Source organism: Malus sylvestris, chromosome 16, assembly GCF_916048215.2.
Source record: "Malus sylvestris chromosome 16, drMalSylv7.2, whole genome shotgun sequence".
Taxonomy (NCBI): Eukaryota; Viridiplantae; Streptophyta; class Magnoliopsida; order Rosales; family Rosaceae; genus Malus; species Malus sylvestris.
Window position 1 is genome coordinate 39314713 of NC_062275.1, and position 10236 is coordinate 39324948.

The 10236-nt window shown below is 39.6% G+C and overlaps 1 pseudogene; it reads right to left on the reverse strand.

Moving 5' to 3' along the window:
* Positions 1-8931: 8931 nt before the first annotated feature.
* LOC126609360 (uncharacterized) lies at positions 8932-9738 on the reverse strand (annotated as a pseudogene).
* Between the last annotated feature and the right edge of the window lie 498 nt (positions 9739-10236).

The following is a 10236-nucleotide window of genomic DNA, read 5'->3' on the forward strand; positions in this document are numbered from 1 at the left end:
TCTAAGAATGTGTTCCAGAGATTAGGAGGAGATTCAGAACCTAAAGGCCTTTCTGAGGTGTTCAGAAACTATGAAGCCTCTGAAGAAGCCGAGGATAAAGATGCAAAGTTACCAAGATAGGTGGATGTGAAACCTCGCCAACCAAGTTATCATAGCAGTGTAAGGCAAGGGTGGCGAGAGATAACCATGAACCCAATTTCCCCAGTCACTAAGAAAGATTCAGCCATACTCGGTCGAAAGTGGTACATAGTAGGGAAAGATAAGAGACCTGTTAGAGAAATGGGGGCATCCATGATAAGGAGGGTTCAAAGACAACATAAGGCTTATATGAACTCTTTAAAAATTCCTACTATGTCAGAAGCTTTTGGAAATGTCAAGTTTGAAGAGGTCACACCAGGAGGAAAAAGACAACTTTAATGGAGAAGTAAGAAAGAAATAGAGAGAAAGCTAACAGTAAAGTTAAAGGTGAAGGTGATCATGTACCTTAGAACCCTCACCCAGGGAAGTACAGAGTGTTGAAGAAAGCTCAAGAGAATGCAGTGATGATGCCTACACCAGGATGGAATCCAGAGCCTATCTGTTTTAGGACCATTTCCCCTAAAAGGGGGATACCCCCACCTTTACTGGTAGACACTTCTATGAAATTCCAAGGCAGTTGTATAACTGTGATATAGCAAAGGAATAGCAAGTGCTGAGCTAATGTTAACAAAGGATGCACAGGCATGGATAGATCAATTTGTGTATCAGATTGGAGGAAAGAAAGAAAGAAAGAAGTGACCGGACTAAGTAATTTCTATGTGAACATGACCTATGTCTCGTCGACCATGTTCTGTGTAGAACCAGATCAACCAGTAGTAATGAAGGGTGACTATTTGGGACCAGACCCCATGACAGCACTTATGAACATTGAGGAAGTTGGAAGAGAGGAGTTGGGCTTGGCATATTTGCCCAACCCTATGCGAAAAAAGCCCAATAGGGTTTATTCTGACAAAATGGTGTTCAGCAACCGAAATCTTGCCTTAGCAAACCATCTGAAGCCCATATATGTGACAGCTCATCTGGAGGGAGTCCCCTTCAAGAGGGTATTGATAGATGGTGGGGCAGCGGTCAATGTTCTCCCGCTCAAGCAAATGAGGAGGTTATGTAAAAGTGAAGAAGATCTTATTCCCACTGATCTCACGGTTTCTAGTTTCTTTAGGGCTATCACCAAAACTTATGGGATATTGCCTTAAGAGGTAGACTTGGGGTCTAAGAAAATCATGTTAGCATTCTTTGTGGTGGACAACAGCTCTACCTATGGGGCATTGCTAGGAACATATTAGATTCACCAAAGTTTGTCTGTACCATCCACCTTACGTTAACAAGTTGATGTTTACCATGAGGCCAAGATTGAGGAACCAGGATTTTGGGAGATAGTGGTGGCCGAATCATGGCCATTTCTCCCCACAGCCAATATTGTAAAAGCAAGCTTTTACAATCCCAGTGTTAGGATCTTGCAATGTTTGGGAGATGATAAGAACGACCGCCCTACTAAGGTGACAACCCATAAGCTCTTGGAACAAGGATTGTCTCTCACCAAGGAGGAATGGGATAGGCTTCACATTGTCCCAACCCACCAACACTAATGATGTCAGAGTAGAAAAGGAAGGACCAGGTGATTACAGTCAAGTCCTTAATTTATAGACTACTGGAGTATGCAAAAAAGAGAAAAGAGATTAGAGAGAGCTCAACCAAGGAGGTGGCAGAGTGGGATGAATGAACTTCGGGCACCAAGGACAGGGAAGGAGAAAAGTTTTTAGGAAATGAAGTAGAACTAGCCATTCACATGGCTGAATGTATTTATGACTTAGACTGGCCATAGGATAAGCCTGAGGCCCCAAAGTCAATTGAATTTTTATGTACCGAGCCTAATAAACCAGCACCAGAAGTGCAAAACCCCTTAGAAACCATTAACTTAAGGACTGAGGAGGATCCAAGGCCAATACAAATCAGTGGTTTGTTGGAAGTTGGAGATCGGGTAAAGATAATAGACCTTTTACATGAATTCAAGGATTGCTTTACATGGCATTACATAGAGATGCCTGGATTGGACCCCAGTTTAGTGGAACATATAATGCCCATCAAAGAGGGGTACAAACATGTAAGGGAAACACCAAGAAGAATGTCAAATAAGATAGAAGAAAAGGTCAAGAAAAAGATTAAGATGCTGGTGAAGACAGGATTTATTAGGCTTGGTATGTCGAGTGGTTGGCCAACATTGTACCTGTATTAAAAGCTTTAACTAATGACATTCGATGTTGTGTCAACTATAGAAACATTAATGAAGCCACGCCTAAAAATGAATACCCTATGCCCATGGCTGACCTGTCCATAGATGCAGTTGCAAAACATAAAGTTATATCTTTTATGGATGGGAATGCTGGATATAATTAGATAAAAATGGCTAAAGAAGATATACATAAGACAACATTTAGGTGCCCAAGACATGTAGGACCATATGAGTATGTGGTCATGCCATTTGGACTGAAAAACGTTGGTGCTACCTATCAAGCGCAATGAATGCTATCTTTCATGATTTAATCGGGCATAGTATGAAGGTATATATTGATGATATTGTGGTGAAGTCTAAAACTGAAGAGCAACACTTAAAAGATCTCAGACAAACCTTATTGAGAATGAAGACCCGCCAGTTGAAGATGAATCCTAAGAAATGTACCTTTAGGATTAGATTGGGCAACTTCTTCGGATTCCTGGTTCATCAAAGAGGAATGGAGATAGATAAGAACAAAGCATGGGCTATAATGGAATCACTTTCCCCCACCAACAAAGTACAGTTACAAAGGTTGTTAGGAAATATCAACTTTTTAAAGAGATTCATTGCTAACTTGGCAGGCAAGATCCAACCATGACTCATTTATTGAGATTGAAAAATCAAGGAGAGTTCGAATGGGACCCACAATACCAAGAAGCTTTTGACTGAGTAAAAGGTTGTCTAGCCTCTCCACCAATGCTTATGCCCCCTCAGAGAGGGAAACCTTTGAAGCTTTATATCTCTGCATCTGAGAAGTCAATAGGAAGCTTATTGGCTCAAAACATTGAAGGTGGGAAGGAGCAAGCAATATACTACCTTAGTAGGATCCTTACTAAGGTAGAAACAAGATATACTCCAGTTAAGAAGCTATGTTTAGCTTTATACTTCACTACTTGCAAATTAAGGCATTACATGTTGCCATGCCATATCCATATCATTGCCAAAACTGATGTGATCAAGTATATGTTGTCTAAACCAATGCTGATTGGAAGAATTGGTAAATGGATTCTAGCACTATCAGAGTTCAGTTTTCAGTATGTACCTCAAAGGGCAATAAAAGGGCAAGCAAATGCAGACTTCTTGTCTAAGCACCAAGAATCCCAGAAAGAACTTATCAACATCCCAGGAACTCTAGAAGTGGTCAGCCTTTAGATCCCACCTAGTAAAGATCACTCGGGTAAAGAAGAATGGATCCAGCAAGAAGTAAGGAGGATAACTAGTCTATGGATCACTCCTTGGAAGTTGTATTTTGATGGGTCTTGCACTTAACATGTTGCTGGAGCTGTGACTGTCATCATTGATCCAAACGAAATTCAACATTACTACTCATTCCTTCTGGATTACTAAGATACTACCAACAACAAGGCGGAGTACGAGGCATTGATCATTGGCCTAGAAATCGTAATAGAGTTGGGGGCAACTAAATAGAAATATATGGTGATTCTGAGCTGGTGATAATCAGTTGAATGAAGACTATAAGAGCAGAGACATCACAATGGCAGGTTATTATTTGGTAACTACTAAGTTGTTGAGTTATTGGGGCATTGAAGTGTCAATCAATCATGTTCCTAGAGAAGCAAATTTAATTGCCAATAAGATGGCATAGTTGGCTTCTGGAGCACAGATTCAAGAAAGAAGGTTTGAGGTGAATGTAGAGGTACAAATAAGAAATCTCTCTTCTATCTTTGAGATAGGGTTTAGCCTAGATGTAATGACCAAGGAACTTGAGATAAAAGACTGGAGAACACTCATCATTCAGTACTTGAAAGACCCTTATTCTCCCACAAGTAAGAAGATTAGGCAACAAGCAACGAAGTTTATGATGTGGGACAAGACCTTACTAAGAAAGACCCCATATGGCCTTTTGTTGAAAGAAAAAAAAAAAACTGCTTCTGCTGTGAGAATAAGCAGTTGTGAAATAAAGCGGCAAATTGTTTGGTAAACTTTTTTGTAAAAGTGCTTTAGGAAAGAAAAAAAAGCAATATTATAATGTTTGGTAAACTTTTATATAAAACAATTGTGACTGTGTGAAATAACCAAAAAGGGTATAATACTGGATGTGTCATTAATTTAATTTTCTTAAACAATAAAGGTGAATTACTAAATATACTTTATTTGTAAAAGAAAATTATTTATAAACTTTATCTTAAATATCAATTAGTATGACAAACTACTTTAATTGAAATATTTTAGACTGAATAGCTAGGATTCATTAGTACAATATTGTTAATTTACTCGAAAGTAGTCTAATTAGATGCATTCATCAAACTTGCCGCCATTCTATTTCTTAATGCTTTTATCTCATGTGATCCTTCAACTTGATAATTTTGGTATTCTTCATCATCATCATCACTACTATCGCCCTCTTCACAAAAGTCCATGGGGTCATCAAAATGACGATCACGTTCAGAATACCTCCGTATGTAGTTATCGTTGGGAGATTTTTGGGGACATTTTTAGCTCAACAAGGTAAAGAAGGAGACCATATGTCATCTTTATGCACCTCACGTGACAGAAAGCCAACCCTCTTGGCAAATTTTGACTTACATCAAATCCAAGCCGTACAAAACATCAAAGTGATTCCCGACCAACCGATCCAGCAAATCACATCTATCCAAACACGTACTTCCATGAAGGGAAAATTATGAGCTTAACACATGGGATTTCTAAATGACTAGCATGCATATACAATTCAAAATTTATATACATGAGCAACAGAAGCAATTTATCAAATAATATCAAAGCAATAGTCATGCAAATCCCCTTCAAGGTTCATAGGTTTATATATAATGCATCAAAACATTTTAGTAAAGAACAAAGTGAAAGTTTAGTCTTATACCTCTTGATCTAGACTTGAGACCAAGGATGGACCACCTCCAAGCCCTTTGTTCCTTGAAGTCCTTGAGCCTAGCCTCCCTCCTTACCTCCTCCACTTTGTTAGTAAGAGTGCTCCAAGGTTCTCCTTAAGTCTCCAAAGGAGAAGACCTCTAAAGATCCACACCCACTAGTGTAGTGAGATGGATGGAGGAATAACCAAAAGGGTGAAAAATTGTTAGTAAATTCACCCTCTAGGTGGCCGGCCCTTGTGGTTTTAGAGAGCTATTTTCTTTTGCCTCTTTGTTGTTCAAAAACACACAAAAACACTTATGAACTTTGTGCCATAAAGTTCCTTATATAGACAAAAAGAAACCTAGTCAACAACTTGACTAAATATCTCTCCCAAACCCTTTAAGTGGCCGGCCCTTTAGTGTTTGGTTTGGGCTTTGGGCTTTTATTATTTCAAGTCATCCTATGCTTGAATAAAAGCCCAATGGGTTTAGGCCCAATGGGCCCAATTAAACCCGAACGTTTCTTTAAGCCCAAAACGATCTTTTATCGTTTTTATGATTTCTTTAGACTTTCTAAATTAATCACAACACTTAATTAATCCAATTAATTATTTCCTTCATCCATTAATTACTCACTACAAGAGTGTATCGGTGTACAATCATTTTAGGTTCTAATTAGCAAGGCAGTGAGGTGATTGGCTTCAATCCAATTGATTATATTTAATTCAATCACTTAGTGAATTAAAACTTCATTTTAATTCACCTTTCTTCTTTGATGACTACATTTAATCATTTAGAAGAACTCACAAGCTATGAGTGACATCTAACCATATGTCATAGCTACCCAAGCTAATGTAGAAGTTGTTCGGAGAACCTATTCAGTTGGAATTACAATGTAATTCGATCCTTCTCTAAAACAATACTCTCAATCACATTACTAGGGTATGGATATATTATGTCAAACCCCTAATGTGATTATTCCTTCTTATATGATTCTTTTGAGTCGTATAGGAATGCTTTCCTTTATTACGCTCAATACTTCGGCCGAAGATTCCCGAATCATATCTTAGAGTATTCTTCCTCTCTAATCGAGGATTAGAGATTCCTTGTTGCGCATTCACTTGCCTTCATGACTAAGTGGCTTAACCCCAATTATGCCGTGGACATCCACGAATGGGGTGACTTTGACATAATCAAAGATTAAGTACTTAGCCACAAGACAACGATGATGCCTCAGGTCAAAGGACTACTTACATTATTCCAACCATTAGAGTTACTTGCTTGACATGTGAGTAGACCTCCATGCAAGTACTCTCGTTCGATTGTGTTCAGTGAACTCATTCCCTTAATGAGCACCTACATACTTGTCTTAGTGTCACAACACGAATGGGATGAGACTTTCCATCCTTCCATTTGAAGCGGACACAGTATGTACCGGTCTAAGCATTGTCAGTTTCCCTCCGACAATCCAATGACTAGGAACCTTTTGGACATAATGGTTATGTGAAGAAGGTCTCTGTAGTCTAACATCATTAGATTACTTCTTCAATCGATCCATTGTCCATGGATACACTATTTAGGACATATATCGTTAATTGAGATAGTCCTAATTCGTGTCTTTGCCATTTGATGTATAAGAGTCATCCATACATCGATTCATTTGTCCTGAAAGGTTTCTTCCAAAGATTAACTTTCAGGGCATATTTCCAACATTCCATTCCCTAAATCCCAAACTTCCCCCTAATCTTGAAGCATACATACACACTCGACCCCCCAATCTGTCTATCTTCTCTCTCTAGTCAGCCATAAACCCTTCCTTCCTTCTTCTCCCAAATCCAAAACCCCCAAAATCCAAAAACCCACTTCCAAAATTTAATAAAGATCGAAGCTTACACTCTCACACGCAGTGAGAAGGAGAGGCAGTGAAAAGTCACATGGATTCCGATCAGGGGAAGCTTTTTATTGGTGGGATTTCATGAGAGACCTCGAAGGATAAGCTTAAAGAGTACTTCAGCAACTATAGTGATGTTTTGCAGATGGTGGTCATAAGGGATAAGGTCTCCAGCCACCCCAGGGGTTTTGGGTTTGTGGTTTTTGTAGATCCTGTTGTTCTCGATAGGGTTCTTCAAGATACGCACACCATCAATGGTAGAACGGTGAGATTCAGATTCCCAATATTTTTCCTTTTTTTAGTGGGTTTCTGAACGTGACCATCATTTTGAAATTTGAACGTGATCGTCATTTTGATGTCCCTAGGGAATTTTGGAAGTTTTCTGGAGAACGAGAGAGATCACTGGAAAAACAAGAAAGATCGCTGGGATTGGAAGTTTTCTGGTTCGGGTTTTGCGAAAGCAGAATGTGAGAGGCGTGCTGAAAGTGTAAGGTTGCAATTTTGCGGTTATTGAAAAATTCATTAAAGATTTTACTGTTCACCCCATGTTTTGAAAATAAGCTGGTTTTTGGAAGCTGATATTTGCAGCTTTAGGTTTTAGGCTTATTTTCATCCCAAACTTTGAAATAAAGTTGATTTTGAGAGTTTACCAAACACCAAAAACCCTCCCAACTTTTTTTCATACCCACTTTTTTTTAAATCACCTCAATCCCAAACCAGGGCTAAGATGAGGTGGTTGTTGGGAAGGTGTGGCTACTTTTGGCCCGACATGGAGAAAGATTGTAAAGCTTATGCTAGAGGATGTGAAGAATGTCAAAGACATGGCCCTCTACAGCATGTACCCTCAGTACCCTTAAATCCAGTGGTAAAGCCATGGCCTTTCAGAGGATGAGCAATGGACTTCATCGGGAAAATTTATCCAGCTTCTAGCAAAGGGCACACCTTCATAATTGTGGCAACTGACTACTTTACCAAGTGGGTGGAGGCTTTAGCTGTGAAGAAATTCATTGAAACCAAAATCCTACATAGATATGGGGTGCTCAAGACAATTGTTTCAGACAGAAGTCCATCTTTTATCTCAAAAGAGTAGAAGATTTAGAAGATTTTGCAAACAAGTTCAAGATAAAGATGATCCGGTCTAGTCATTATTATCCCCAATCAAATGGTCAAGTAGAAGCTAGCAATAAGATCTTGGTGAATTTTATCAAGAGGATGGTGGAAGATAGCCTAGAAAGATGGCATGAGAATTTAGGAGAAACTCTTTGGACTTACCAAACTTCAAATAGGGCAAGAACTGGGACCACCCCTTATGCATTAACATTCGGGCAAAATGTTGTACTTCCTATGGAGATAAATGTAAGTTCTGTGAGACTTCAAAACCAGTTCAGACTATATAGTGAAAAGTTCATCCAGGCCATGTGTCAAGGGATTGAAGATTTGGATGAAGCCCGAATTGAAGCCTTGAATAAGATCCAAGAAGGAAAAAGGGTTGTTGCCTGAGCATACAATAAGAAAGAAAAATTGAAAGCCTTCATGGAAGGAGAGTTGGTATGGAAGGCAATTCTACCCTTGGGAGCTCAAGTTAGAGGTTTTGAGAAATGGAGTCCTACCTAGGAAGGCCCTTTTATCATCAACAAAGTGCTAGATAGATGAGGGTATTACTTGGTAGATTTAGAAGGAAGTTTGCAAAGACATCTAGTCAATGCCAAGTTTTTAAAGAAATATTGACCAACTCTTTGGGATGTTAGAGATTGTTACATTGATGAGGTTTAAGTATTCAGAGAAGTAGGGAAAGTCCTTGTTATGCTCAAAAGCAGTTAAGTATTGCAAATATTGTAAATAAACAAGTATTGGAGCAAGTAAAGAAGTTTTTATTTCATAATGGGGGAATTACAGAAATCCTATTCTATCAAGTTTACATCCTTGGCAAGAGCAGCTATCCTAGAATGATATGCTTGCATAATGGTGAAAATTTGACCAGGCTCTTCCAAAGCTATGTTGCTCTTAGCAGGTTGGGCTTTAGCATCCTCCACTTCAAGATTGACCTTCTTCACTTCTTCAATCTTCTGATAGAATTTGCTTGAGAGGGTCATTTACTCAACCTTTAGTGCAGAAAGTTGCTCTTCCAACTTTTGGATCTCCGTAGCAACCACCATGATCCGATCTTCCATTGCTGAGCCCTCTTCCACTAATTGTTGCAGAGAAGTGGAGGTTATAGAGTGATTCTCCTTGTAACACTTCACTCCATTAGCTTGCCTCTCAGCCCTAAGATGTTGATCCCTCAGAGCCCTTAGATTTTCGAAAAAGGAATGGAAAGACTCATATTGAACCTTCGACATCTATTGAGCTTTGTATAACTCAGTGAGGGCTTTTTGGGCATCTTGAAGTGCCTTGAGGCTAAAGGAAGCTGTGAAGTCCCTCTGCATCCATTCCTTGAAGACTCTGCGTAGATCTTAAAGATGTTGAGGCTTAGAGGGCTGCTTGGGAGACCTCAATTTTGTCCTGATTTGCCCGAACTTCCTGAATAGTTCAGGCAAAGAAGCTATGGTAGGAATGAATGCCAAGGGGGGAGGCATTACTCCAGCACCCCCAGAGGCAACAGTAGTGGAGGCAGGTTCATATGAGATGGTTGGAGGAGCCTCAATCGCAGCTGTCTTCCTAGGCCTAGGGATGGGAATCCATGTGACTCTAGAAGCTTTGGGAGGCCGAGGATGGGCAACCTTGGCACTGCTGGCTGAGGAGCCTTGCATGAGCCCTCGCCATAAGTCTTTGTAAACCAAAAGAATGGTGAGTTAGAGGTTTGATCGATCTATAACTAAACTAAAGGAAAAGTAGAAAAGAAAGAGCTTGTATACTTGAGCTAAACCTTGAGCTTTGGGATAAGGGACCTCTATTGATGTCGCTGCCTTAGAAGAAACAGGCAGGTTGGCCCTAGTAGGATCTTGAAGAGCCTTCAAACTAGTTACCTCTGAGACAACAGGTATTTCAGAGGCAACGGGTTCCTCAAAGGCTATTGTTTGCTGGGGGATGGCCTCATACACTAGAGAAGACTAGAAAATAGCAATACACAGATTGTGAATTATTGAAGAAACTTGAAAAGAAAATTTAAGGAAGATCTTAAGATTGAATAAGATACTGGGGTACTATCATCTTCCACGAAATGTAGCATCTCCCCAGTTGATGGGTTAAACTAGGAAGTAGGGACC